The sequence below is a fragment of the Rhinopithecus roxellana genome, chromosome 1 (assembly GCF_007565055.1).
Source record: "Rhinopithecus roxellana isolate Shanxi Qingling chromosome 1, ASM756505v1, whole genome shotgun sequence".
NCBI lineage: Eukaryota > Metazoa > Chordata > Mammalia > Primates > Cercopithecidae > Rhinopithecus > Rhinopithecus roxellana.
This window is the reverse complement of record NC_044549.1, coordinates 118290253-118314469: the sequence shown is the minus strand read 5'-3', so window position 1 is coordinate 118314469 and position 24217 is coordinate 118290253. Positions and strand designations below refer to the sequence as shown.

At 41.5% G+C, this 24217-nt stretch overlaps 1 protein-coding gene across 2 annotated transcripts in view; it reads left to right on the top strand.

Moving 5' to 3' along the window:
- SAMD7 (sterile alpha motif domain containing 7) overlaps positions 1-24217 on the top strand; it is a 59105-nt gene that overhangs the window by 10548 nt on the left and 24340 nt on the right. Inside the window, exons 1-5 of one of the 2 annotated variants that reach the window (XM_030929590.1) lie at positions 4604-5597; positions 9172-9276; positions 16687-16781; positions 21135-21223; positions 22018-22133. The exons of the other annotated variant lie outside the window; for it this stretch is intronic. The gene's annotated coding sequence lies outside the window, so the exon portion shown is untranslated. Of the gene's footprint in view, positions 1-4603; positions 5598-9171; positions 9277-16686; positions 16782-21134; positions 21224-22017; positions 22134-24217 lie in introns of those variants that run through there. 2 annotated transcript variants of the gene reach the window in all.

Here is a 24217-nt window from a genome sequence, read left to right as displayed (position 1 = left end):
AAACCCCCTCTACTAAAAAATACAAAAAACTAGCCGGGCGAGGTGGCGGGCACCTGTAGTCCCAACTATTCGGGAGGCTGAGGCAGAAGAATGGTGTAAATCCGGGAGGCGGAGCTTGCAGTGAGCTGAGATCCGGCCGCTGCACTCCAGCCTGGGCGACAGAGCGAGACTGTGTCTCCAAAAAAAAAAAAGAAAGAAAAGTTGCTGGGCATGTAGTAGTCGTCTTTAAGTGTCCAGTGAATGAATACTTGTGCATATAGTATTTCATAGGGTTCAGTGGGGAGGCCATCCCAGTTGTTCATCAGAACACAGCCTGAGGAGTGAACACAATTTTTTATTTTTATTTATTTATTTATTTTTGAGACAGAGTCTTGCTCTGTTGCCAGGCTGGAGTCCAGTGGCACAATCTCGGCTCACTGCAACCTCCGCCTCCCTGGTTCAAGTGATTCTCCTGCCTCAGCCTCCTGAGTAGCTGGGATTACAGGGATACACCACCACGCCCAGCTATTTTTTTTGTATTTTTAGTAGAGATGGGGTTTTACCATGTTGGCCAAGATGGTCTTAATTTCCTGACCTCATGATCTGCCTGCCTCAGCCTCCCAAAGTGCTGGGATTACAGGAGTGAGCCACTCACTGCACCTGGCTCACAATTTAAAGGGCATAATCTCATTGTGATCATGACAGCCACCATTGCTTTGGTCCCCCGACATTGCAACTAAAACATTCTAATACCTCGAGCTCTGAGGGCTTTTCCAGGTGTATTCATTTTCTGGGGCTGCCATAACCATAAAGTAGAATGGCTTAAACAACAGAAGTCTGTTATCTCACATTCTGGGGCTAGAAGTGTGAGATCAAGGTTGTGTTAGGGTTGGTTCCTTCTGATGGCTGTGGTGGAAATGTTGTCATGGTTGCTGGCCATCTTTCATGTTTCACATGTAGATGCATCACCCTGATCTTTCTGTCTTCATCTTCACAAGTGCTCTCCCTGTGTGCACATCTGCCTCCAACTGTCTCCTTATTATAAGTATATCAGTCATATTAGTGCTCACTCTAATAAAGTCATCTTAACTCAGTTACTTCTATGAACACTCCATCTCCAAATAAGGCCACATTCTGAGGTGTTGGGTCTTAGGACTTCCCCGTGTGAATGGGGAAAGGAGGTACAATTCAACCCCTAACAGTGGGTGGCCCTTCCTTCCCAAGACCTCCCTATCCTTGGGGACAATTGCATTTGTTTGAACCCCCTGTCTTCCCAGGAAGGCACTGGGTTACAAGGCCCCAAGTTCCCTTTCTTTGCCTGTTGGCACCAAGATCAGCCTCCCACTCTTGCTCCTGAAGCTTTCTCAACACTGCTGTGGTTAATGTTGCCTTGTTGGCTCTTGGTGGCCTGGTTTGTGGCTGTTACTTTCCTGTCATTATAGTAGTGTTCTTAGCTCTCTTTTCACTGCAATAGTCCTTAAACCCAAAGAAGAGGTTTTCCCTTGTCAGCAAACATCAGTGGCCCAACCTTACACTGGCTATTATATTCCTTGGGCCCCTTTCAAAAGATAGCTTGCTCTTTTGAGGAAGTTGGGATATGGGATCTAGAAAAATATGGTCAGGGAATAGAATATTTCTTCCCTCTTGCCCTGGAGCTTTTCTCCCAGGACAAGACTAATTTTTCTTTTATTTTTCAAGACATGTTATGTCTCTGCTTCAAGGTACCCCAGTCTCCCTAAATTGGGGGTAGCCTTCATCACATTTTTGTCTGAACTTCTTTTTTTTTTTTTTGCAACTATGTCTTGCTCTTGTTGCCCAGCCTGGCGTGATCTCAGTTCACTGCAACCTCTGCCTCCTGGGTTCAAGTGACTCCTATCTCAGCCTCCCAAATAGTTGGGATTACAGGCGTGTGCCACCATGCCTGGCTAATTTTTGTATTTTTAGTAGAGACTGGGTTTCACCATTTTGGCCAGGCTGGTCTCAAATTCCTGACCTCAGGTGATCCACCCACCTCAGCCTCCCAAAGTGCTGGGATTACAGGTGTGAGTCACCTCGCCCAGCCAAAATTCTTCATCTTGATGCTCCAAGAGTTTGTAATTTCCCAAAATTTACTACCCCATTTTTCCAAGAATTTGAGGGGGTCACTTATGTGCAAACCAGGTGTCCACAAGTCCCGACTATGTGAAAAACAACTTCACATAACCGTCATCCCTGCTGTTTGGAGTCTGGCCCAGAGCAAGCATACAAAGAAAAAGCCTTACCCTTTCAGATATGTAAAGTAGACTTCCAGCCACAACGGCTGCATCCTTAATCACAGTGCTTCCAGTATTAGAGCTAGAATGATGACAGTGATGGAATGACAATTCCTTAGCTAAAGAGTGTCAAGCATTCCAGCCTGGCCAACATGGTGAATCCCCGTCTCAACTGAAAATACAAAAATTAGCCGGATGTGATGGCATCCCTCTGTATTCCCAGCTACTTGGGAGGCTGAGACAGGAGAATTCCTTGAACCCAGGAGGCAGAGGTTGCAGTGAGCTGAGATCATGCCACTGCATTCCAGCCTCGGTGACAGAGTGAGACTCCATCTAAAAAAAAAAATACTGTCAACCAGGCACGGTGGCTCATGCCTGTAATCCCAGCACTGTGGGATGCTGAGGCGGGCAGATCACGAGGTCAGGAGATGGACCATCCTGGCTAACACGGTGAAACCCTGTCTCTACTAAAAATGCAAAAAATTAGCCAGGCGTGATGGCGGAAGCCTGTAGTCCCAGCTACTTGGGAGGCTGAGGCAGGAGAATGGTGTGAATCCTGAAGGTGGAGCTTGCAGTGAGCCGAGATCATTCTGCACTCCAACCTGGGCGACAGTGCAAGACTCCATCTCAAAAAAGTGGAGCTTGCAGTGAGCCGAGATCATTCTGCACTCCAACCTGGGCGACAGTGCAAGACTCCATCTCAAAAAAAAAAAAAAAAAAAAAAAAGGAAAAGAAAAAGAATATCGTAAGGAAGAGAAAATACATTTACTATTCATTACAGGAAAATGGATCTTCATGAAGGTTTTCATCCTTTTCACATTGAGAATAGGCTAAGGAGCATAAAAAAAGGATGCGTTCATATCCTTTGTAGAGACATGGATGAAGCTGGAAACCATCATTCTGAGCAAACTATCGCAAGAACAGAAAACCAAACACCGCATGTTCTCACTCGTAGGTGGGAATTGAACAATGAGAACACTTGGACCCAGGGCAGGGAACATCACACACTGGGGCCTGTTGTGGGTTGGGGGAATGGGGGAGGGATAGCATTAGGAGAAATACCTAATGTAAATGACGAGTTATTGGGTGCAGCAAACCAGCATGGCACATGTATGCATATGTAACAAACATGCATGTTGTGCACAGTTACCCTAGAACTTAAAGTATAATTTAAAAAAACAAAAGAATAGGCTAAGGAGGAGGGATTAGTCTTGCTGTCTCATGGGTGATATATAAGTGTACCCACACAGTTCAAACTTGTGTTGTTCTAATGGTCACTATATCACATTTCATAATCACCCTCTCTCCACATCCAATATAATATGGTTAGCTTGTCAGTTTCACAAAAATAAAACATCATCCACAAAATGAGAATGTTGTTTCAGGAGGTATGGTGAGAAGGATTGGAATCAGAGGAATCTCTCTGATTGAGGGCCTTGATGTGGGCAGCCTTTTCCTCAGTGTCTAGAAAGGGTGAAACTCCAGCTGCAGCTTCCTGGCAAAAAGACTGTTACCATGGTTTCTGAAGCAGGCGTAGAGTCAGAAATACCATTTTTTTGCATTTATATACGGAAAAGATAAGACCTCACTTTTGTTTTTCTTAGCACATCTTTAGAAAGGCAACAGCAGGAGAATAGAAAGTAGGAAGAACTAGTGATAAGAGTTACTGAATTGGCCAGGTACGTTGGCTCATACCTGTAATCTCAGCACTTTGGGAGGCCAGGATGGGCGGATTGCCTGAGGTTAGGAGTTTGAGACCAGCCTGGCCAACATGGTGAAACCCCATCTCTACTAAAAAGAAAATACAAAATGTAGTCGAGTGTGGTGGCGGGCACTTGTAATCCTAGCTACTCAGGAGGCTGAGGTAGGAGAATGGCTTGAACCCGGGAGGTGGAAGTTGCAGTGAGCGGAGACCGCACCACTGCACTCCAGCATGGGTTACAGAGTGAGACTCTGTCTCAAAATAAATAAATAAATAAATAAAATTAATCCTAGGATCAGAAGAGAAAAGTTACTTCTTTTTCTGTTATACCTATAAGAATTCATAATTCACCCCAAAAATCAATTGACATACTATATTTTTTATTGACTTATCTTCTTTTTCTTTTTCTTTTTCTTTTTTGAGATGGAGTCTCACTCTGTCACCCAGGCTAGAGTGCAGTGGTGCGATCTTGGGTCACTGCAACCTCTGCCTCCTGGGTTCAAGTGATTCTTCTGTCTCAGCCTCCTGAGTAGCTGGGACTACAGGCACGTGCCACCACGCCTGGCTAATTTTTGTATTTTTAGTAGAGACAGGTTTCATCATGTTGTACAGGCTAATCTGGAACTCCCGACCTCAGGTGATCTGCCTGCCTTGGCCTCCCAAAGTGCTGGGATTACAGACATGAGCCACCATGCCCAGTCTGACTTACCGTCTTCACAGACTGGTTTTGGCTCATTGGCTGGAGCCTGGTTGCCTGTCTCCCCAGGGCTCTCCCTATGTGGGTGAACTGAAGGAAATCACACTTCTTATTTTTTTCTCTCAAGCGTGTTGGACCAGCTGGAATTTGTCTTTCTCTCTGAAGTGTGTTTCTTTCTCCAGTCAAGAGAGCCTGAGTTTCTAGCCATAGTGTGTAGCATGAAGCATATAACTTTGATCAGGGTTTGTTTCTGTCACATAAAGGGAGATTTTGTTCTGCTAAAAGTTGAGGACATGTAATTATTACTTTTGTGAATCTCTGCTGCGTTTTTGATCAGAGACCTAAGGAGGGGACACTACAAAGAAATGAAAACACAGTTTTTGTGCAAAATGGTGACTCCTGTGTGTGTCTGTGCTGGGGTGGGGATGGGACTGGTGGTGTGCTTGCTGAATGTAAATGCCAGGCTGTGTTTCCCTCAACACTTCCCAGATACATTTTCAAGCATTTCGTCTCTCATTGTGTCCTAAACCTTGACCGAAACCCACAAAGTATTAGAATCTCCCTTCAGGAGATGAGTTTTAAAACCTCCTTTCTGAATATAATTCTGACATGCGTGGAAAGGACAGGAAGCATGAAAGTTTAGCCTGAACTCTACTTCCTAGGACTGAACCCACGCCAAAGGCCCAAAGGCATTATTTCTTTTGTCATTATTTCTTTTGTCATTATTATCCTTTCCAGATAACATCCTTATGAGTATCTAAAATTACATTGTAAGCTGCAGGTAAGGCAAGCTCTCTCTTTCTTTGCCCAATATTTTTATTGCACTTTGTAGTCACCATTTCAGCATCCATCACCACTCACGGTGCCATTTCACTTCAGCATACCTGGTACTACAGGTGGCACTTGGAGATTCAAGAGATCACAGACTCTGCCCAGGGGCATGAACACTCTCAAGGAGGGCAGCAAGGTAAGAAAAAAACAAAAACAAAAAAACACTGCAGTGAAACAAGGGATGTAGCAGAGATAAGGATACGCTGATGACTTCAGGTCAGGCTTGATCCTCCTGCAGTGGTTCTTACCCAATTGGGCCCCAGTGCCCTATTCTAAATAACAAACGTTTGGCAGCATCTCCTTAACATCCTGAAGAACAATTCATAGAAAATATAACTTGCCTGAACACCTCCAAAAAATCAGAGTACAGTTAGGGCAGCAAAAATGCCCTATATGATACTATAATGATGGATGCATGTCATTATACATTTGTCTAAATCCACAGACTGTACACCTAACGCAAACTATGGACTTTGGGTGATTACAATGTGACAATTTAGGTTCATCAGTTGTGACAAACATACTAGTGTGTGTGGTGAGGGGGCGGTGTTGATAATGAGAGAGGCTTTGTATGTAGGGGATCTGGGGGCATATGGGAAGGAAATCTCTTACCCTTCTTTCAATGTTGCTTTGGATCTAAAACTACTTTTTAAAAAAGTCTTTAAAAGATCAATATAGGCCGGGTGCGGTGGCTCAAGCCTGTAATTCTAGCACTTTGGGAAGGTGAGGTGGGCGGATCACTGGAGGTCAGGAGTTCGAGACCAGCCTGGCCAACCTGGTGAAAACCCATCTCTACTAAAAATACAAAAATTAGCTAGGCGTGATGGCACATGCTGGTAATCCCAGGTACTTAGGAGGCTGAGGCAGGAGAACCGCTTGAACCCAGGAGGGAGAGGCTGCAGTGAGCCAAGATCATGCCACTGCACTCCAGCCTGGGCGACAGAGTGGAAAAAAAAAAAAAAATCAATATAATGCCCTAACTGTAATATGAAGGAGAAAATCAATGAAAGTAATCTTTAAAAAGTCGTGCATTTTAATATGCAAATATTCCAGCACAACTACACAGAAAGACAGAAAAGTCAGCCACTTGTGCCTGCTTATATTTATAATGTTTGATTTAATTTATGTATATTACTTTACTATTTTATTACATTTCAATATATTTAAATTATATTTAATATAACAATATATTTTAATTTATATTCAATGGAACGTATATATATGTGTGTGTGTTATTTTTCTTCAATTTTTTTGAGACAGTCCTGCTCTGTCACCCAGGCTAGAATGCAGTGGCATACACATGGCTCACTGCAGCCTCCACCTGCTGGGTTCAGGTGATTGCCCTGCCTCAGCCTCCTGAGTAGCTAGGACTAAGGTGTGCACCACTACACCTGGCTAATTTTTAAATTTTTTGTAGAGACTGGGATCTCACCATGTTGCCCAGGATTGTCTCTAATTTCTGGGCTCAAGGACTGCTTCAGCTTCAGCCTCCCAAAGTGCTGAGATAAGAGGCATGAGCCACAATGCCTGGCCAATGGATTATTTTTGACTTTCAAAATATTTAACATTTTGAAATCAGAATTAAGTTATTATATTGTTCACAGTAGTATATTGTGAGGTTTTAGATAGAGAGAGCCAGTCATAGAATGTCTAGGAGCATAGAATGATGTGGTGTGTTTATGTGGTGACTCAAATAGCATAAATGGCATTGCTCTTCCTGATGTGATGTTTTTGCAACGAGTAACTCTTAATAAAGTTTGGAACAGAAAAAAACAATTTCCCCTGAACTTATATCAGAATTGAATAACTGGAAAATTCAATGTATATAAAATCACACAAGAGAAAGCTCTGTGTTTCATGTAAAGTGGAGTTCTGTTCTAAGCTCTGCTAATTCTAATTTATCTCCATGAATTCCCAGAAAATCGTCTTAAAATTTTGTGTGAGGCAATACAATTCTTCGTTGAGCAGGGCAGTCCACACACTACAAGGCATACTTTATCCCAGGACCACCCATCAAACATCAAATCCCATAACATTCCCCAAACAGCCAACCAACCAGAAACCCTCCGCAAGTCTCTCTGTCTCTCTCTCTTTCTTTCTTTCTTTCTTTCTTTCTTTTTTCTTTTCTTTTTTTTTTTTTTTTTGAGATGGAGTCTTGCTCTGTCGCCCAGGTTGGAGTGCAATGGCGCGATCTTGGCTCACTGCAAGCTCCGCCTCCCGGGTTCACGCCGTTCTCCTGCCTCAGCCTCCCGAGTAGCTGGGACTACAGGCGCCCGCCACCAAGCCCAGCTAATTTTTTGTGTTTTTAGTAGAGATGGGGTTTCACCGTGTTAGCCAGGATGGTTTCCATCTCCCGACCTCGTGATCCGCCCGCCTCTGTCTCCCAACCCTCCCTAGGTTTCTAAAATACGCGAGGAGGCACCTCATCCCTAGTGAAAATCCCTGGTCTGAGATCTCTTCTAGTTCTGAAATTCTGTGGTTCTTTTTATATACTATATCCCCAAACTTAATCTAATTAATTATTTTTAGTACCTATTATGTGCCATATCATTGAAGGAGGCAAAAATAACCTTGTGTCTTGTTCCTTTGCAAAGACTTTTACAGGCTTATCCCTAATGCCCAGCACAGACCTACACCAATAAGTACTTTTGGATGTATGTATTTTTATGGGGAGGATATTCCAGTGGTATAAGACACGAACCTTTTCCTTACATTCTACATTGCCACATTTCCAATACATTCTAATTGGGAAATTAAGAATAACATGTGACAACAATAAAAGATCAGTACAAAATAATATTTCATTAAGGGGTGCATCTTGTAGATTGAAGCTGTAAGTATAATAAAGTGATAGGAGAAATTATTGAGATACTCAGAGAAGCTTTCATAGTGAGTAGAATTGGAGCTAAGGCATGAAGGAAGGGTGGAACTTGGGTGAGAAAGAGGGAAAGCTTTCCAGAGAAACTGAGAGGAAGCAGGGCCCAGAGTCAAGAATGTGCAAGGTCTGTGTGCAGAATAGGGCAACAAAGTTCACAGTAACGAGGAGTGGAAACGTTGGGATGAGGTATTCAGACCAGATTTAGAAGAGACTGGAATACCAATTAGTTGAAACTTATTATTTGAGAAGTTTTAATAAAGGCCAAGCTATGCACTGTCTTAGAAACCCAAGCAAACTGCTTACCTTGTGGGGTAAAATGAGTGTGGTTGACTGAGGACCATACCATTGGAAGTGGCAGAATAGAATAGTGGTTACACACCTAAATTTCAAGACAAATAGGCCTGGGTTCAAATTCTGGCTGTGCCTCTACTAGGATCTTGACCTCTTGAACTTCAGTTTCCGTTTCTAGAATGAAGCAAATGATAGTGGCTACCTCAGAGGATTATTATAAAGATAATATAAGATGGTGCATGTGAAATGTTTGGTGTGTCGTAACAATTTGATTACTGATTAAGTGTTGGTGACAAGGAATGTCAACTGTATATATATCTCCAGACTTACTGGGAGGCTGCTGAGGGCTGTGGGGAAGGGTGGGGAGAGGATCCTAGAAGTAATGCCCTCTATCCTTCCTTTTATTATTTGGGATTCATAGAACAGCTGTTTTCAGAGGGTGATGATTAAGGAAAGTTCTTTGTGAACACATGATTTTCTATCTTACCTATTGAACTTAGTGTTTGTTGATAATTTGTTACTTATTTTGTTGCTTTCAAAGAAAGGAAAGTATTTGCAACAGTGATTTCCTGTATGTCTCAAAGGCTGTGGCACAACTACTGCATACAGTGAAAACTCGGCTGATTTTTCTTTTCTTGCAGTGCAGGTGAGAAAAGACTTCTACAGAGAGGAAGAGCTCCTTAATTTGTTTGATTTGATCTTTAGCAGTATTATTTGGGTCAGCATTTCTAAAGTTGCATGAATATAAGAATTAGCTAGAATACTTGTTAAAAATACAGATCCCAGACCCCTTCTCTGGAGAGTCTAGTTCAGTTAATCTGGGCTTCCTGCTAAGGTAGTTGTAAAATGCAGTGACAATAGCTGATGATTACTGAGTGTCTACCATGCATCAGTCACAATTCAAAGTTCTTTATATGTATAAACTGAGATCCTTGCCATAATTTTAAGAGGCAGGTACTAATACCATCTTCATATTAGAGATGAGTACCTAAGCAGAAAGAGGCTAAGATTGCAGAGCTAGTAAGGAAAAGAACCAGGATGTGAGCCATCTAGCCTGGCTCCAGAGCCCATGCTTTTAACCATTACCCTTCCCAGCTCCACCTTATATAGAGACGCCTGTGCTGTAGTTTGAATGCTTTCTTCATATCACCAGAGCAAGTAAGGGTGATGTTCTGTTTTGCACATTTGGTACCACATTTAAGATAGAAACGCTTTTTTAAGGAAAGTATGTAAAAATATATATGAGAGAAAAAAAGTTTTTTGTTTTTTGTTTTTTGTTTTTCCCAAGACAGAGTTTCACTCTTGTTGCCCAAGCTGGAGTGTGGTGGCGCGATCTTGGCTCACTGCAACCTCTGCCTCCTGCCTCAGCCTCCGGAGTAGCTGGGATTACAGGCATGTGCCACCACACTCAGCTAATTTTGTATTTTTAGTAGAGACGGGGTTTCCTCTCCATGTTGGTCAGGCTGGTCTCAAACTCCCAACCTCAGGTGATCCACCCCCCTCAGCCTCCCAGAGTGCTGGGATTATAGGCATGAGCCACTGTGTCCAGCCAAAAGTTTTTTTACAAAGAAGACGACATTAGCTAGCTGTGAGATAACTTCAACTGAGCTAAATATGTGTAATTGAAGTCCCTAAAGGAAAAAGGAGGAATAAAAATTACTTGATACAGGAATGGCCAAATATTTTTTTTTAAATCGAGGAGAACCATAAACCCACAGAACCAAGAAGTTCAGTGAGCCCCAGACACGAGAAGCACACACAAAAAACCTAAACAGTGCATATTGTAATCAAATTGCCTAACGCCAGTGATAAATTTTTAAAACCTTAAAAGCAGCTAGAGGAATAAAAAGACACATTATATACAGTGAGCCAAAGATAAGAATGATAGCAGACATCTTGCTAGAAACAATGAAGCAAGCAACAGTGGAATTGTACGTTTATTTTGTTTTTTATTTTTTAATTTTTGAGACAGGGTCTCACTCCATTGGCCAGGCTGGAGTGCAATGATGCAATCATGGTTCACTGAAGCCTCGACATTTTGGACTCAAGTGATCCTCCCAGCTCAGCCTCCCAAGTAGCTAAGACAACAGGCACACACCACCACGTTCAGCTAATTTTAAATTTTATTTTATTTTTTTTTAAGATACAGGGTTTTGCTATGTTGCCTAGGCTGGTCTTGAGCTCTTGAAATCAAAGTGATCCTCCTGCCTCAGCCTTCCAAAATGCTAGCATAACAGGCATAAGCCCAGCCAAACAATACCTTTAAAGTACTGGGGAAAAATCCTGTCAATGTAGACTTCTACACCAAGTGAAAATATAAAGGAAAAATTGGTATTTTTTTCAAACAGACAAAAACTGAAAGAATTCCCCACAAGCAGACAGGCATTACATGAAATATTAAAGAAATTCCTTCAACCAAAAGAAAATGATACCACATAGAAATCTGGATCTACTCAAAAGAATGAAGGGCACTGGAAATGTTTTCATGGTTAAAGATGACAACACATATCTCCTTGATCTTAAAGGAGCTCCTCAGGCATTGAACCATTTTATACATGGACAGAGCAATAAATTTAGCACTGATGACTGATGCAGGATATTTTGCAGCTAACGCAAATTCTATTTTGCCAACTTTAGTGCTGTTGATCCTAAATCATCCCTCAAAGGTATAAACAACCAGCTTAGAAAAAGGCTCAATGATTGATGCTTTCAAGTAGCTTTCAGTTTCTTGAAGATAAACTTGGACTCTTTCTGGTCTTGGGGAAGACTAAACTTTTTTTTTTTTTCTTTTTTGGTGAGACAGGGTCTTGTTCTGTTGCCCAGGATGGAATGCAGTGGTGTCATCATGACTCACTGCAGCCTTGACTTCCCAGGCCTAGGCAGTCTTCCACCTCAGCCTCCTGAGTAGCTGAGACCACAGGCATGTGCCACCATGTCCAGTTTTTGTTTTTTTTTTTTATATCCAAGGTCTCATTCTCTCACCCAGGCTTCAATCCTGCCTATAGAATGGGAAAAAATATTTGCAAATCATTTATCTGATAAATGGTTAATATCCAGAATAAACAAAGAACTTCTGCAATTCAACAACAACAAAAAGGCAAGCAACTTGATTTTATTTTTTATTTTTGACCTCTGAACTTTTTATTGGCCTCCTGCTCCCAAAAGGTACCTTGCTTCTGCTGGCTTAATGTCTCAGAACTTTCATGTCATTGATCTCAGACACCACTTTGCTGTCCACTATCTTTTGGATGGTTTGCATGAAGTTGCTGTTGTCCAGGGCATCACCAAGATCGAAGTCCTCCCCGTCATCCAACAGGCCATGGTAGGTGGCGATCTCATACTCCTGGGCCTGATGCTGCCCCTCTGCCTGGGATGCAGCAGGACCACCTCCAGGTGTAGCAGGACCCTGTAGAGCTGCATAGTGTAGCGGGCCTCCAACTCCCTCAGGCTGTTCTTCAAGCTGACCTTCAGATTTCTCATCGAGTCCGGGTCGATCTCCAAGGACTGGACTGTACATCTCAGCCCCGTGAACATCATCTCAGCAGCTCTGATCTTGGAGGACTGTGCAGTGACCACTGTGGTGCTCTTCTCAATCTGCTGGGACCAGTACTTGTCTAGTTCCTCTCGGTTCTTTTGAGACAGCTCATCGTATTGGGCCTGGTTGTCTGCCATGATCTTGCTGAGGTCCTGAGATTTGGGGGCATCTACCTCCACAGTCAACCCAGAGCTGGCAATCTGGGCTTGTAGGCTTTTTACTTTCTCTTCATGTCCTTCTTCATGAAGAGCAACTCCTCCTTGAAAGCCTCAATCTCTGTCTCCAGCTGCAGCCAAGTGACATTGGTGTCATCTATGACCTTGCAGAGCCCATGGATGTTGCTTTCCACAGACTGGCACATGGCCAGCTCTGTCTAATACCTGACTCTAAGGTCATCAGCAGGAAGATGAGCATTGTCAATCTGCAGAACGATGCGAGAATTGTCCACAGTATTTGCAAAGATCTGAACCCTCAGGTCCTCAATGGTCTTGAAGTAATGTCCCCAGCCTCTGACCTGGGGTCCGTTATTCTCTGGGTGCTCCCAGATTTTGTTCTCCAGCTTCCAATTCTTAGTCTCCACGCTCCTCACCCTGTCCACGTGGAAGGCCAGGCAGTGGTTCAGGCTTTGCATGGTCTTCTTCTCATTCTGGATGCCCCCCTCATTCCTGCCACACCCCCCACCCATCCCTGTGGCCAGGCAACCGGACCCCAAGCCGTCCCGGAAGCTGGTGGAGCAGGACACGGAGATCCGGGAACCAGAGCCCTCTGCGCCTGCACAGACACTGGCCGCTGCTCTGATCGGTTGGGCGCCGTAGCTGAGTGGCTGGGCAGAGCCCAGGGACCCATATTTGGTGGAGAAGTTGGAATGAGTGGTGAAGCTCATGCTGTCCGGGAGGAGAGCAAGAGGACAGGACTCAGGTTTTGTCAACAATGCAAGCTGATCTTAAAATGGGCAAAGGATTTGAAAGCTGTTTCTCCGAAGAAGAGATACAAGTGGCTAATGAGCACGTGAAAAGATGCCCCACATCACTAACCATTAGGGAAGTGTAAATCAGAACCACAAGATACCCCCTTATACACAACGCAATAGCTATCATTAAAAACAACAACAACAGAAAATAACAAGTGTTGGTGAGGATGTGGAGAAATTGGAACACTTGTGCATTGCTGGCAGGAATATAAAATGATGCCACTCCTCAAGTATACATATGTAACAAACCTGCACATTGTGCACATGTATCCTAGAACTTAAAGTATAAAAAAAAAAAAACCTGGAAAATTGACAAAGGACCAAAAGGAGGGCTTTTGGGGTATTTCCCCCAATCCTGGTTCAACAGACATTTACTTATTACTTACTATGTATAATTGCTACCTTTTATGTATCTATAAAATATATGTGACAGAAACGCATAAAAAAAAAAAAGATAATCCAGAGAAATAAATGTTAGCAACATCCCTGCAAAAAATAAGAAAATAAAATAAAATAAAATGATGCCACTCCTGTGGAAAACAGTATGGCAGTTCCTCAAAAGTGAAAAAATGGAATTTTTAAAAATTAAAACTTTAAAAAATGATCCAGAAATTCTGCTCCTGAGTATATACCCTAAAGAATTAAAAGCAGGATCTCAAAGAGATATCTACACACTCATGTCTCACGTTCATAGCAGCAGCATTCACAGTAGTCAAGACTTAGAAGCAACACAAATGTCCACCCATGGATTAATGAATGGATAAAATGTGGTATATACACACAATAGAATTTTATTTGGCCTCAAAAAGGAAAGGAATTCTGACACATGGTACTGCATGAATGAACCTTGATGACATTATGCTAACTGAAACAAGCCAGGCACCAAAGGACAGATATTGTATGATTCACTTATATGGGGGTACCTACGGTGGTCAAATTTGTAGAGCTTATAGAAAGTAAAATGGCAGTTGCCAGGGCCTGGTGGGGAGAGGGAAAAGGGAGTTGTTGTTCAATGAGCATAGAGTTTCAGTTTTGCAAGATAAAAAGAGTTCTGGATATCTGCTGCGTAAAATGTGAATGTGTTTACTACTGAACTGCACACTCAAAAATGATTAAGATGGTAAATTTTATGTTATATATACTTATCACAACTTTAAAAAAGGACGGCTAGGCACGGTGGTTCACACCTGTAATCCCAGCAGTTTGGGAGGCCAAGATGTGCAGATCACCCAAGGTCAGGAGTTGGAGACCAGCCTGGCCAATATGGAGAAACCCTGCCTCTACTAAAAATACAAAAATTAGCTGGGTGTGGTGGCGCATGCCTGTAATCCCAGCTACTTGGGAAGCTAAGCAGGAGAATCGCTTGTATCTCTGGAAGGTGGAGGTTGTAGTGAGCTGAGATCACACAGCTGCACTTCAGCCTGGGAGACAGAGCGAGACACTGTCTCAAAAAAAAAAAGAAAAGAAAAGAAAAGAAAAGATATTCATGCCATATGACACTCATAAAAGTGATTCATTATTTAGTTATAAAACAATGACATCTGAGATTGCTTTGAAAAAGAGAACTGCTCACATCAAGAGTCAGAGAGATCCCAGAGTTCACTTCTGATTTTGTCAGTAATCCAGAGTGTATGAAATGCAATTATTGTATCTCTTCAGGATTTGTTCAAATGCTATTACTGCTTTGTAAAATATCTGGGTATTTGGGGTGTGAATAGGATAATATTTATAAAACTAGAGTCTCTTTACCAAAAAAAAAGTTTAAACAGAGAAAAAAATGTTATCAGTAGTGTCATTATGCTACTTCTGTAAACATTATCATATTATTAAGAGGAAATCTGTCTATATAACTAGTCTGGGCTGGATATCTAAGCATGATAGGCCCTTTGTTACAGCAACTAATATTTAGTTTCCAGAAACTGGTGTTTGAAAGCCTGCTTTGTACAACTGTTGAGGTCTATTATTACAAGGATTTATTTTTGGCAGTGGATCCTGGAGCTTTGGTTAATAGCAGTCAATGGGGTAATTCTAGCCTAATTCTGCAAGTGTTCTTATGACGGTGAAAATACGTTACCCATGAATCATAGTGACGCTCAGCAAAAGAGCTCAATATTTTATTGAGCCACAAGAGCATGGTAATTGCAGTTCCCATTTTCCATAATCATGCTTTGTGGGGAATGTTTTTATTTGGAGAATTGCAAATCATTTTTGGAAACAAATTCCGTGACAATTAATATCCACATAATAAAAATGCATTCAATTCCGGAAGTTTAATTCCAGAAGCCTAGATTCAGATTCCCCAGAGAAGTTTTTATCTTGCATTCTTGATGCTAAAAGAAATAATCCCAACAACAGCCAGTTTACAAGTGGAATTGTTTAGATGATCCTTCTAAATTAAAATTTGCCCATTTGAGAATGAAATGTCATTTCTTCCTGTTTCTCAGCCAACTTCCTTTTTCCATACCTTATCAGTTATTTTGCATGCTTAGTTTTTGTGCTATCTCAGTAGTGAAGAAGGAAGAACAAGGGAATCACATAGCAGAAACAAGGGTCCTTTGACAAAAAAAAAGAAGGCATAGATTATAAACGAGAAGCAAGAACTATGTCTTCAGCATACAGAGCTCATGGTGCTCAGCACTTTATGGTCGTTAGACAGCATTATTTAAAATTAAATGATTTTTAAAACCACTTTACCATGCAGAAAATTTAACTATTATTTTTGTTACTCAGGGCCTGTGGCTTTTTAAATTTTAGCAATTTTTTTTAAAAAGGGAATATTAATGAAAGTGAGACCATTTTAAATTAAGGCAATTAAGGAAAATGATAATGAAAACCTCTCTGTTGACTGTCTTTCTTACCTTACCATTTCCAAATTGTTGTTCATTTGTATAATCTATGTGAGATGGAGCTGATTCAATAGAATTGCCTTTATAACAGCAGTATACTTCATTGAGATGATTATATGCAATTGATTATAAACTGTTTGTTATTTCTATGTCAATTATTTCCTTAAGCAGACTTTCATTCACATAAGACTTATATCAAATACAGCCTTCTGTTAATTGTTAGAAGCATTACAAAACACATACAACAATATCAGAATAATTTATTTAATGCTACTATATTTTTAAAAAGTGAACCACAATCTCATTGAGATAGAGATTTCAATTTTTCACAGTTTCCTTAGATGGTGAAATAAGCACCATCTACATCTGGGCAAAGAAAGAGAAGTACAGATGAAGAGGAAATGTTTCCTATTCTTTCTTTGGAAGTCGTTTGTTTACATGAAAAAAGTTACTTTGCAATGAATCCGATTACATTCCATTTGTATATTTACATGTTTATCTCCTAGAAAACGAGCACTCCACAGTGTAGGAGAAAATCATTTCAAGTACATTGTGGGTCAGAAGTGCGCCCATATCAAAACAAATGATCATATAAAATAGTTCTAAATCAATCTTCATTTTTCAATATATCCTTACTCTATTTACAGAAGTTACTGATGGAAGTCATAATAAAATTTGCAAGCTAACTTTACATTTTTCCAAAAGATGAGATAATTTAAAGATGTGAAGATACAAAGGCATCTGCTGCTTCAGATGACTCAGAGATGGAACCATGAGGTCATTCCCCAGGGAGGGAGAAGGTGAGAATTCCTGTCATCAAAGAGACTGAGGTGGCCTGGCTTTGAGAGTCACATTGCTTTTTTTTCACCTACTTAGTTGAGACATTTGTCTTCAAAACTAAACCTTGTGGAGAGAGGGTAACAATTTCAGATCATCTCCACTGGTTAACATACCGAGAGCCAGGACTAGAAACAGGACCACAGCTGTATATAAAGTAGTTTCAGCAAGTCAGGAGAAAGGTGGGCTATTCTTTGAATCCAGGAACATTCAAGGGTACTCTGGAGTCCAGAAGAGGGGAGCCGTGTTAGATGAGTAGAGGGAAAAGCTAAGTGCAGAAGGGCTCTTGCCCCCACGTTTTGTGTGGCTTCCTGGAAGAAAACCTCTCAGCAATGTGCCCTGGCACAACCTAGGGTTGCCAAGGCCAGGCAGAGACAGGCTGAGTTACCTTTCTTGGGTGACTCTGTGTGGTGTGGAAGGGACGTAGAAGTGCCTGCATGCCCTTGGGGATTATTTGTTAGTCATTCTGGAGAAGCTGTTTCTGGGAAGCTTGCTAGGGTGGGTTACCAAGGCCGGGGCAAAAATAACCTGTGCCCAAGGCTACAGCGAGGACCATGCAAGTCAGGGGATGAATAGGCATCAGGACCAGACCCCAGAGCTGTACTGTGTCCCTGTCACAGCAGGGGACAACATGATGCTTAGTCAGCTGGGAGGACCTCCTGGCAAGCAGACCATGATGATGTCTACATCTGAAGCCAGAGCCCCCAGCCTGAGGCAGCATCAGGAGACTCAAAGGGCAGTATGTGGGCCCTTAACACTCTCCAATACCCCATCCTCCACTTTCCCATCACCAGGACATGTGTCATGTCACGTGTCATCTTGGGGAAAAAAGGGAGATAAATTAAAAATCCAAAAGAGATAATTTCATCTTGGAAGAGACTATGTTACCTGCAAAACATTGTCTCTTTATATTGTTGGATAAGTTTGAATTGACCAGATTTGACTAAATGTAGTCTTCACCTCTTACCCAGAGAGTAGGATTTTGGAGGGATACTAGATCAATTGCAGGAAAGTAAAAAGGCTTTTCTTTGTACTAAGTGTAGGGCGCAAATTCCAACATTCCAGAATGACTAACAAATAATCCCCAAGGCCATTGCTGGTGGCTTATCGTCACCTGTTCCTCTCTTCCGGTGGAGCTTCTTCCAACTATTTCCAAAATAGCCAGAGACCTGTGGGCCTGCCACTCCTCTGCACTGTGATCTCTCTCATTCAGCGGGCAGTCACCTCCAAAACTGACCAGTTTAACTGGAGGCTGGCTGAGGTGCCCAAGCAGGAGGTGCCTGCGCCCGCTGCGTTAGGAACTACCCGTTTGGATGTTGCACTGAGGGGAGAGGGTGTCCAGCAGCAACAGGGGTGGGTGAGCAGTTAGGGGCTCAGGGCAGTGGCTATTTTCCTACCAGAGTGGGAAAATGTCAGTATTTTAACAATCGGCATAGCCAGACTGGTATGCACTAACTGAATCCAAGGAAGTTCCTACCTTTTCTCTCCCACTTTCAGTCAGAGCCTCAGACTCTGGAAGCCTCTTACTCCCCTCATTCCACCTGCCAGAGTTCCTTCCTTAACACAGTCTCAGCCCCACCCTCATAGCAGGAGCTGGTGTGGGGAGTAAGGGGAGTAACAACCTCAAGTGAGGGTCTTGGGAACTTGTCCAGGGCTGAGTTAGGAGAAAACGTCGTTAATGAACCCCACTGATACCCTGATCACATTTTCCAGAGAAACAGAATATAAATGGTGGCTCTATATTGGAATGGGTACTGCTGTTACACTGTTAGATTGATGTTTATGGGCGAGCACGAACCTAATTACTCTTTATGATGTTGCTTGTATGAAAACAATACATTTATAAGTTTCTGTCAAGCAATGTATAAGAAGTCTTTCAGATACAAGCTCTTCTAATTTGAGACTACCAGAGTGATTTTTAAAAAACTATATGCGGGCCGGGCGCGGTGGCTCAAGCCTGTAATCCCAGCACTTTGGGAGGCCGAGACGGGCGGATCACGAGGTCAGGAGATTGAGACCATCCTGGTTTAGTAGAAACCCCGTCTCCACTTAAAAATACAAAAAACTAGCCGGGTGAGGTGGCGGGCGCCTGCCGTCCCAGCCACTCAGGAGGCTGAGGCAGGAGAATGGCGTGAACCCGGGAGGCAGAGCTTGCAGTGAGCTGAGATCCGGCCACTGCACTCCAGCCTGGGCGACAGAGCGAGACTCCGTCTCAAAAACAAACGAACAAACAAACAAACAAAAAAAACTATATGCATTAGGGCCGGGTGCGGTGGCTCACGCCTGTAATCCCAGCACTTTGGGAGGCTGAGGTGGGCAGATCACGAGGTCAGGAAATCGAGACCATCCTGGCTAACATGGTGAAACCCCATCTCTACTAAAAATACCAAAAAAAAAAAAAAAAAATTAGCCGGGCGTGGTGGCATGCTCCTGTAGTCCCAGCTACTTGGGAGGCTGAGGCAGGAGAATGGCATGAACCCGGGAGGTGGAGCTTGCAGTGAGCTGAGATTGCGCCACTGCACTCCAGCCTGGGCGACAGAGCAAGACTCTGTCTCAGAAAACAAACAAACACACAAACGAAAACTATATGCATTAATAATATAAATGCCAAGAAATTTATGAGAGACTTCAAAATGCTTATACAACACAAGAAAAACAGTTTAACAAAAATTAGGGAAAAGGGAAAATAATGTTAAGAAAAATAAGATGAAGCCATAGATAATTTATGGTTTTAAAATGCATGTCTAGGCTGGGCATAGTGGCTCATGCCTATAATCCCAGCATGTTGGGAGGCCAAGGTGGGTGGATTGCTAGAGTCCAGGAGTTCAAGACCAGCCTAGGCAACATGGTGAAAGCCTGTCTCTACAAAAAAATACAGAAAAAATATTAACCAGGCGTGCGGTTGTGCACCAGTGGTCCCAGCTACTTGGAGGCTGAGGTGGGAGGATTGCTTGAGTCTGGGGTAGTAGAGGCTACAGTGGGCCATGATTGTGCCACTGCACTCTAGCCTGGGTGACAGAGCAAGAACTTGTCTCAAAAATAAATAAATAAATAAAAATATAATAAAATGCATGCCTAAAGGCAGGTCCTGAGCTTCCTACTAGCCAACACAAAGAATGCAACACACTAGTTACATGATTCCTGAGGTTTTATTTTGGCCTTATTTTTCAGAAAAACAACAACAACAACAACGACAAAACAATTGTCCCTAGTACTACCGGCTGAGAAAAATTTCTCCCGTGGATCCTCAACAGAGGACTCCGTGCAATACGGTTACCTAACATAATGGCTGAGGTTTAGTGAGAACTATTCAAACATTTTGTCTACCTTGTTGCCTTCCCTTTCCCAAGAAGGGCTCTTCTGAGATGAGAAAACTAAGGCTCAGAGAAGTTCAGTAACTTGGCCAGGCCATACAGCTAATGAGTGGTGGTGCTGAGGCTTATTGAGTCTGTTGGTCATCTAAGTCCCTGCTGTTGACCACAGCTTTATGAACAATAACCCTGGAATAAATACAATCAGTTCTATGTGCTATTTTAATGAGTTCAACAGCCAATGATAAAAATGTGTGTCAACAAAGCAGGTTACCTTCAAACTGGAAGCCTAAAGCATTACTTGTAACACAACTTAAATTTCTTATATTCAATTCTTATTTTGTACTTCCCACTAGTAAATTACTAGGAATCAAAAAATATGGATGTTCTTTTTCAAGCCAAAAATGTTTCTCTAGCAAATATAACAGGTCACATTTTCAAAATTCTGTGTTTTCCCTCTCATATAGATCACAGCTCTCACACGGACAGTGAAGGGTTTTCTCACTGCCTGTGAGAATTAAAGTACAGTTTTCCATTATAGAAGCTTCTTTTAAAATAGACTGCCATCTTTCATCAAATATTTCAGCTCTGTGGAAAATAACTTAGGTTTTTTTCCTACTTGCAAAAGAAATGTTTCCACTTGAAACCTGTTGGAAATATGGAATAGGCTATATTGTTCCATCAAAGAAAATCTTATTACTTCTTGGCATAGTATTTTTCTTTTGTGTCAAGTTGAACGGTGGTATTAAGTGAATGCCCACAAAGCATCTTAAAGGCTAAGGAAGGATTACACTAAAGGCTAAGCCCTGAGACAGGTTTATGTACCTTGCAGGGCACTTTCCTTAGGCTTAACATCTTTTAGCCTATCTGTAGAGGATATCAGAGGGCAAAGTTTCTGTCATGAAATAGGACTAATCAACTTAGTTGAATTTGTATTTAAAGCAAGGTTAAACTGAATTAAGACTGTTTTTGAAAGAGTTGTCAGATGTACTTTTCAACCTGCAGCCAGAGGAGCTTCTGAAGTTGGAGGCCGGAAAGTCTTTGTATGGTTCTTCCATCTGTAATATCAAAGACAAGAAGTCTTCGTAGAGGATGTAAGTATATAACTCCACGCATTGATTAGTCTAATTGAGGCTAGTTACTCTGAGTAAAATGTACACATATAAAATAAAAGGACATCTTTATCTTAAAAGAAATGCTTAGGTTTATGTGTACACTTTATTAGCTCTATTACTAACAATATGTGAGCTAATAAATTCCTACTTAACTGAAGATACTAACGAGTACAGATGATATACCACTCTTGCCAAATAAACACTGCCTGGTCGTAGTTTTTGGAGTTTTTTAAGTGAAAGTAAAATGAAGTGTATTTAAGATAAAGTCAGTTCAAAGTTGTATGTAAATTTACTGTTGTTTTATTATCTTCAAATAGATTTAAGTACCTACCTCTGTGTTACTGCTGTATATTTACTATACATTATTATTTCAATGGCCCCCATTGCTGCAGATATCTATATTCCAAAAATTGTCGTGATGTATGAACCATGAAATGTCAGAGTAGAAAATTTCAGAAAAACATTGAGGAACAATCAATGATAATCATGAAACAAAATCTATATTGATATTCCTTAATTCATTCTTTAAGACTACCTAAAATACCTACTATTCAGTTCTGTTATATGAGTATGGCTAGAATTTCACTGTAGTCTCTACAGATTTCTATATAATGGACTTTGCTTCACAATCTTTTGAAGACAGTGAACGTAATTTATACAAACTGTAGTTGCACATAAATTATGTTGAGTCCAGTAGAAATTACATAATTTCGACTTATTTAATGATGACAAAGGTTTACCTTTTTCGTTACGATATTTGTAATTGTGCCTAGAAGCTGACATTTCAAGAAGGCATGGATGGATCTAATGAAAATGAGCTTCCAGAGTAAAAAGAAATAAGAAGTGAGAGCAGCCAGCACATAACCCACTGTCTTCAATGCTTTCCAGGGTATGTGCTGTGGTGAAATGCAGTTAGAAAAGTACTAAAGCTTATGCCTTTAGGAAAAGTGAAATACATTTTAGTGGCACTGCCAAATGCTTCAGTATGAACTGTCTTTCTAAAGTTCTCCTCTGTCCTTGGCAGAGATGGGTAGGGGAGCAAGATATGGAGAGACCCAGGAGAAGGCCTATTTGGGTTGTGCTCAGAGCAGAGTTGGAGGAGATGGGCTACAAAGACCTCTGCAAAACATAAGTAGGAGGAATTACTTTGGAGTTGTTGGGGTACTCCCTAAGAGAAGGCCAAGAAAACTCAGAAGAAGCCAGGTCTGAATTGTAAAAATTGCTCTCATTTTAATTTGAGAATTTACATGTGTTTGTCTTACATTTATTTATCCCAGAACTGTGGAAACATTTAATTCTACTGATCTATATTTCGCACACAAAAACTTACCAGATATAGCAGTTACTGAAAAGTTATTTCATTTTAGTGTATGTAACCAGAAAGCATGCATCATATATACCATAAATATTCTACATACAATTGCTCAAATCCAGGATTTTCTAAACTCAAATTGCACTGATTTTAATGAGTGATCACAGTATAGCCAATAACAGGCAAATATAATAAAATTGGCACCTGGCTCCTGGGCACTGGGAAATCATTCTGTGAATATATGCTGATTTGGCAAGGGCTTTAGTTCATGAAGTTCATGTCTTACTACTACTGCCCTAATCAGTTGAGACAGAATTAGCACTAGGTAAATCGTCTATGTGCTGCCTGGAGGGGTTTGTTGAGGGTAAGAGTCTGAAGACAGAGATTAAGGAATCCTCATCCTCCTAATGTGCTGGGCATCCAGGATTAGAGCTCTGGGTCAGAGAAATCCAGCCTGAATGCAGACCTAAGCACCACTGCACTCCCTCACTTTGGGATTACCAGACACGCTCTGCACTGAAAATTTATATTACAGTCTGCACTTTTACTGGAGCATTTCATCTGCTACTGCAAAGTGACCTTAGTTTACAATTTTTCCATGTGTGTCTAAAATAGAAAGGGATGCCCTGAAAATATGAAAGTTCACATTTAAAGACTCATGCTTGATCATATGACTCAGTACCCTCAAAACAATGGTTTTAAGGCAACACAAATTTGGAGTTTCAAGTATCTACCTGACTGATGAAGTGAAAGATCAGATCAACCTTAGAACATTGCCTTAAAAGTATTCTGATTTTATTTGCTACAAAATTATATTTTGGGCAGTGCAACTATTCTGTATGATACTATAATGGTGGATAAATGCCATTCTACATTTGTCAGAACCATAGAATGTCCAACACCAAGAGTGAATCCACACGTAAACTAAGAATTTTGGATGGCAATGATGCATCAGTGTAGCTTAACTGATTGTAACAAATGTACACTCTAATGTAGGATGTTGATAGTGGGGAAACTGTGCATGTGTATGTTGGAGGAGGATATGAAAACACTCTGTACTGTCCACTCTATTTTGCTGTGAACCTAAAACTTCTCTGAAAAATGAAAGTTAAAGCTATGTAATTTGAAGTATGTGCATGATAACAGATGCAAAAGAAACTAGGCCATCCTTTTCTTTAAGGAAAATTCGGGCATCCATCGATATGAGAGTGATAAGTAAATAAGTACTAGTTCGTAAGTACAAGGATTAAAAGAAACTAAGGAAGCCAAGTGGAGGCCAAAACTGTAACACACAGGATCTGCTGATGCCAATGACTCATCGTCTTGCCCAGGGACTTCCATGACATGTGGACATTTCTGCAGGCACTCGGAATAGCTTGTGTTTTAGATTGAAATTTGGTGGAGTGATTAAAAAACAATGAACCACCCCTGTGGCATTGTAAAAAGAAAGCAAGCCAGACCCAAGAACCATAGAATCAAGAACAGATATGGTAGCAAGGATAGCTTTGATGGTACATTAGATAACACTGGTCCTTTCCCATTGGCCAAATAACACTGAGTTCTCCCACTTATTTCACATAACTTGTGACTAATGGCAAAAAAAAAAAAAAAAAAAAAAATCCTGCTGTTTTGTTGCAGACAATGGACCCTACAGGGCCTCA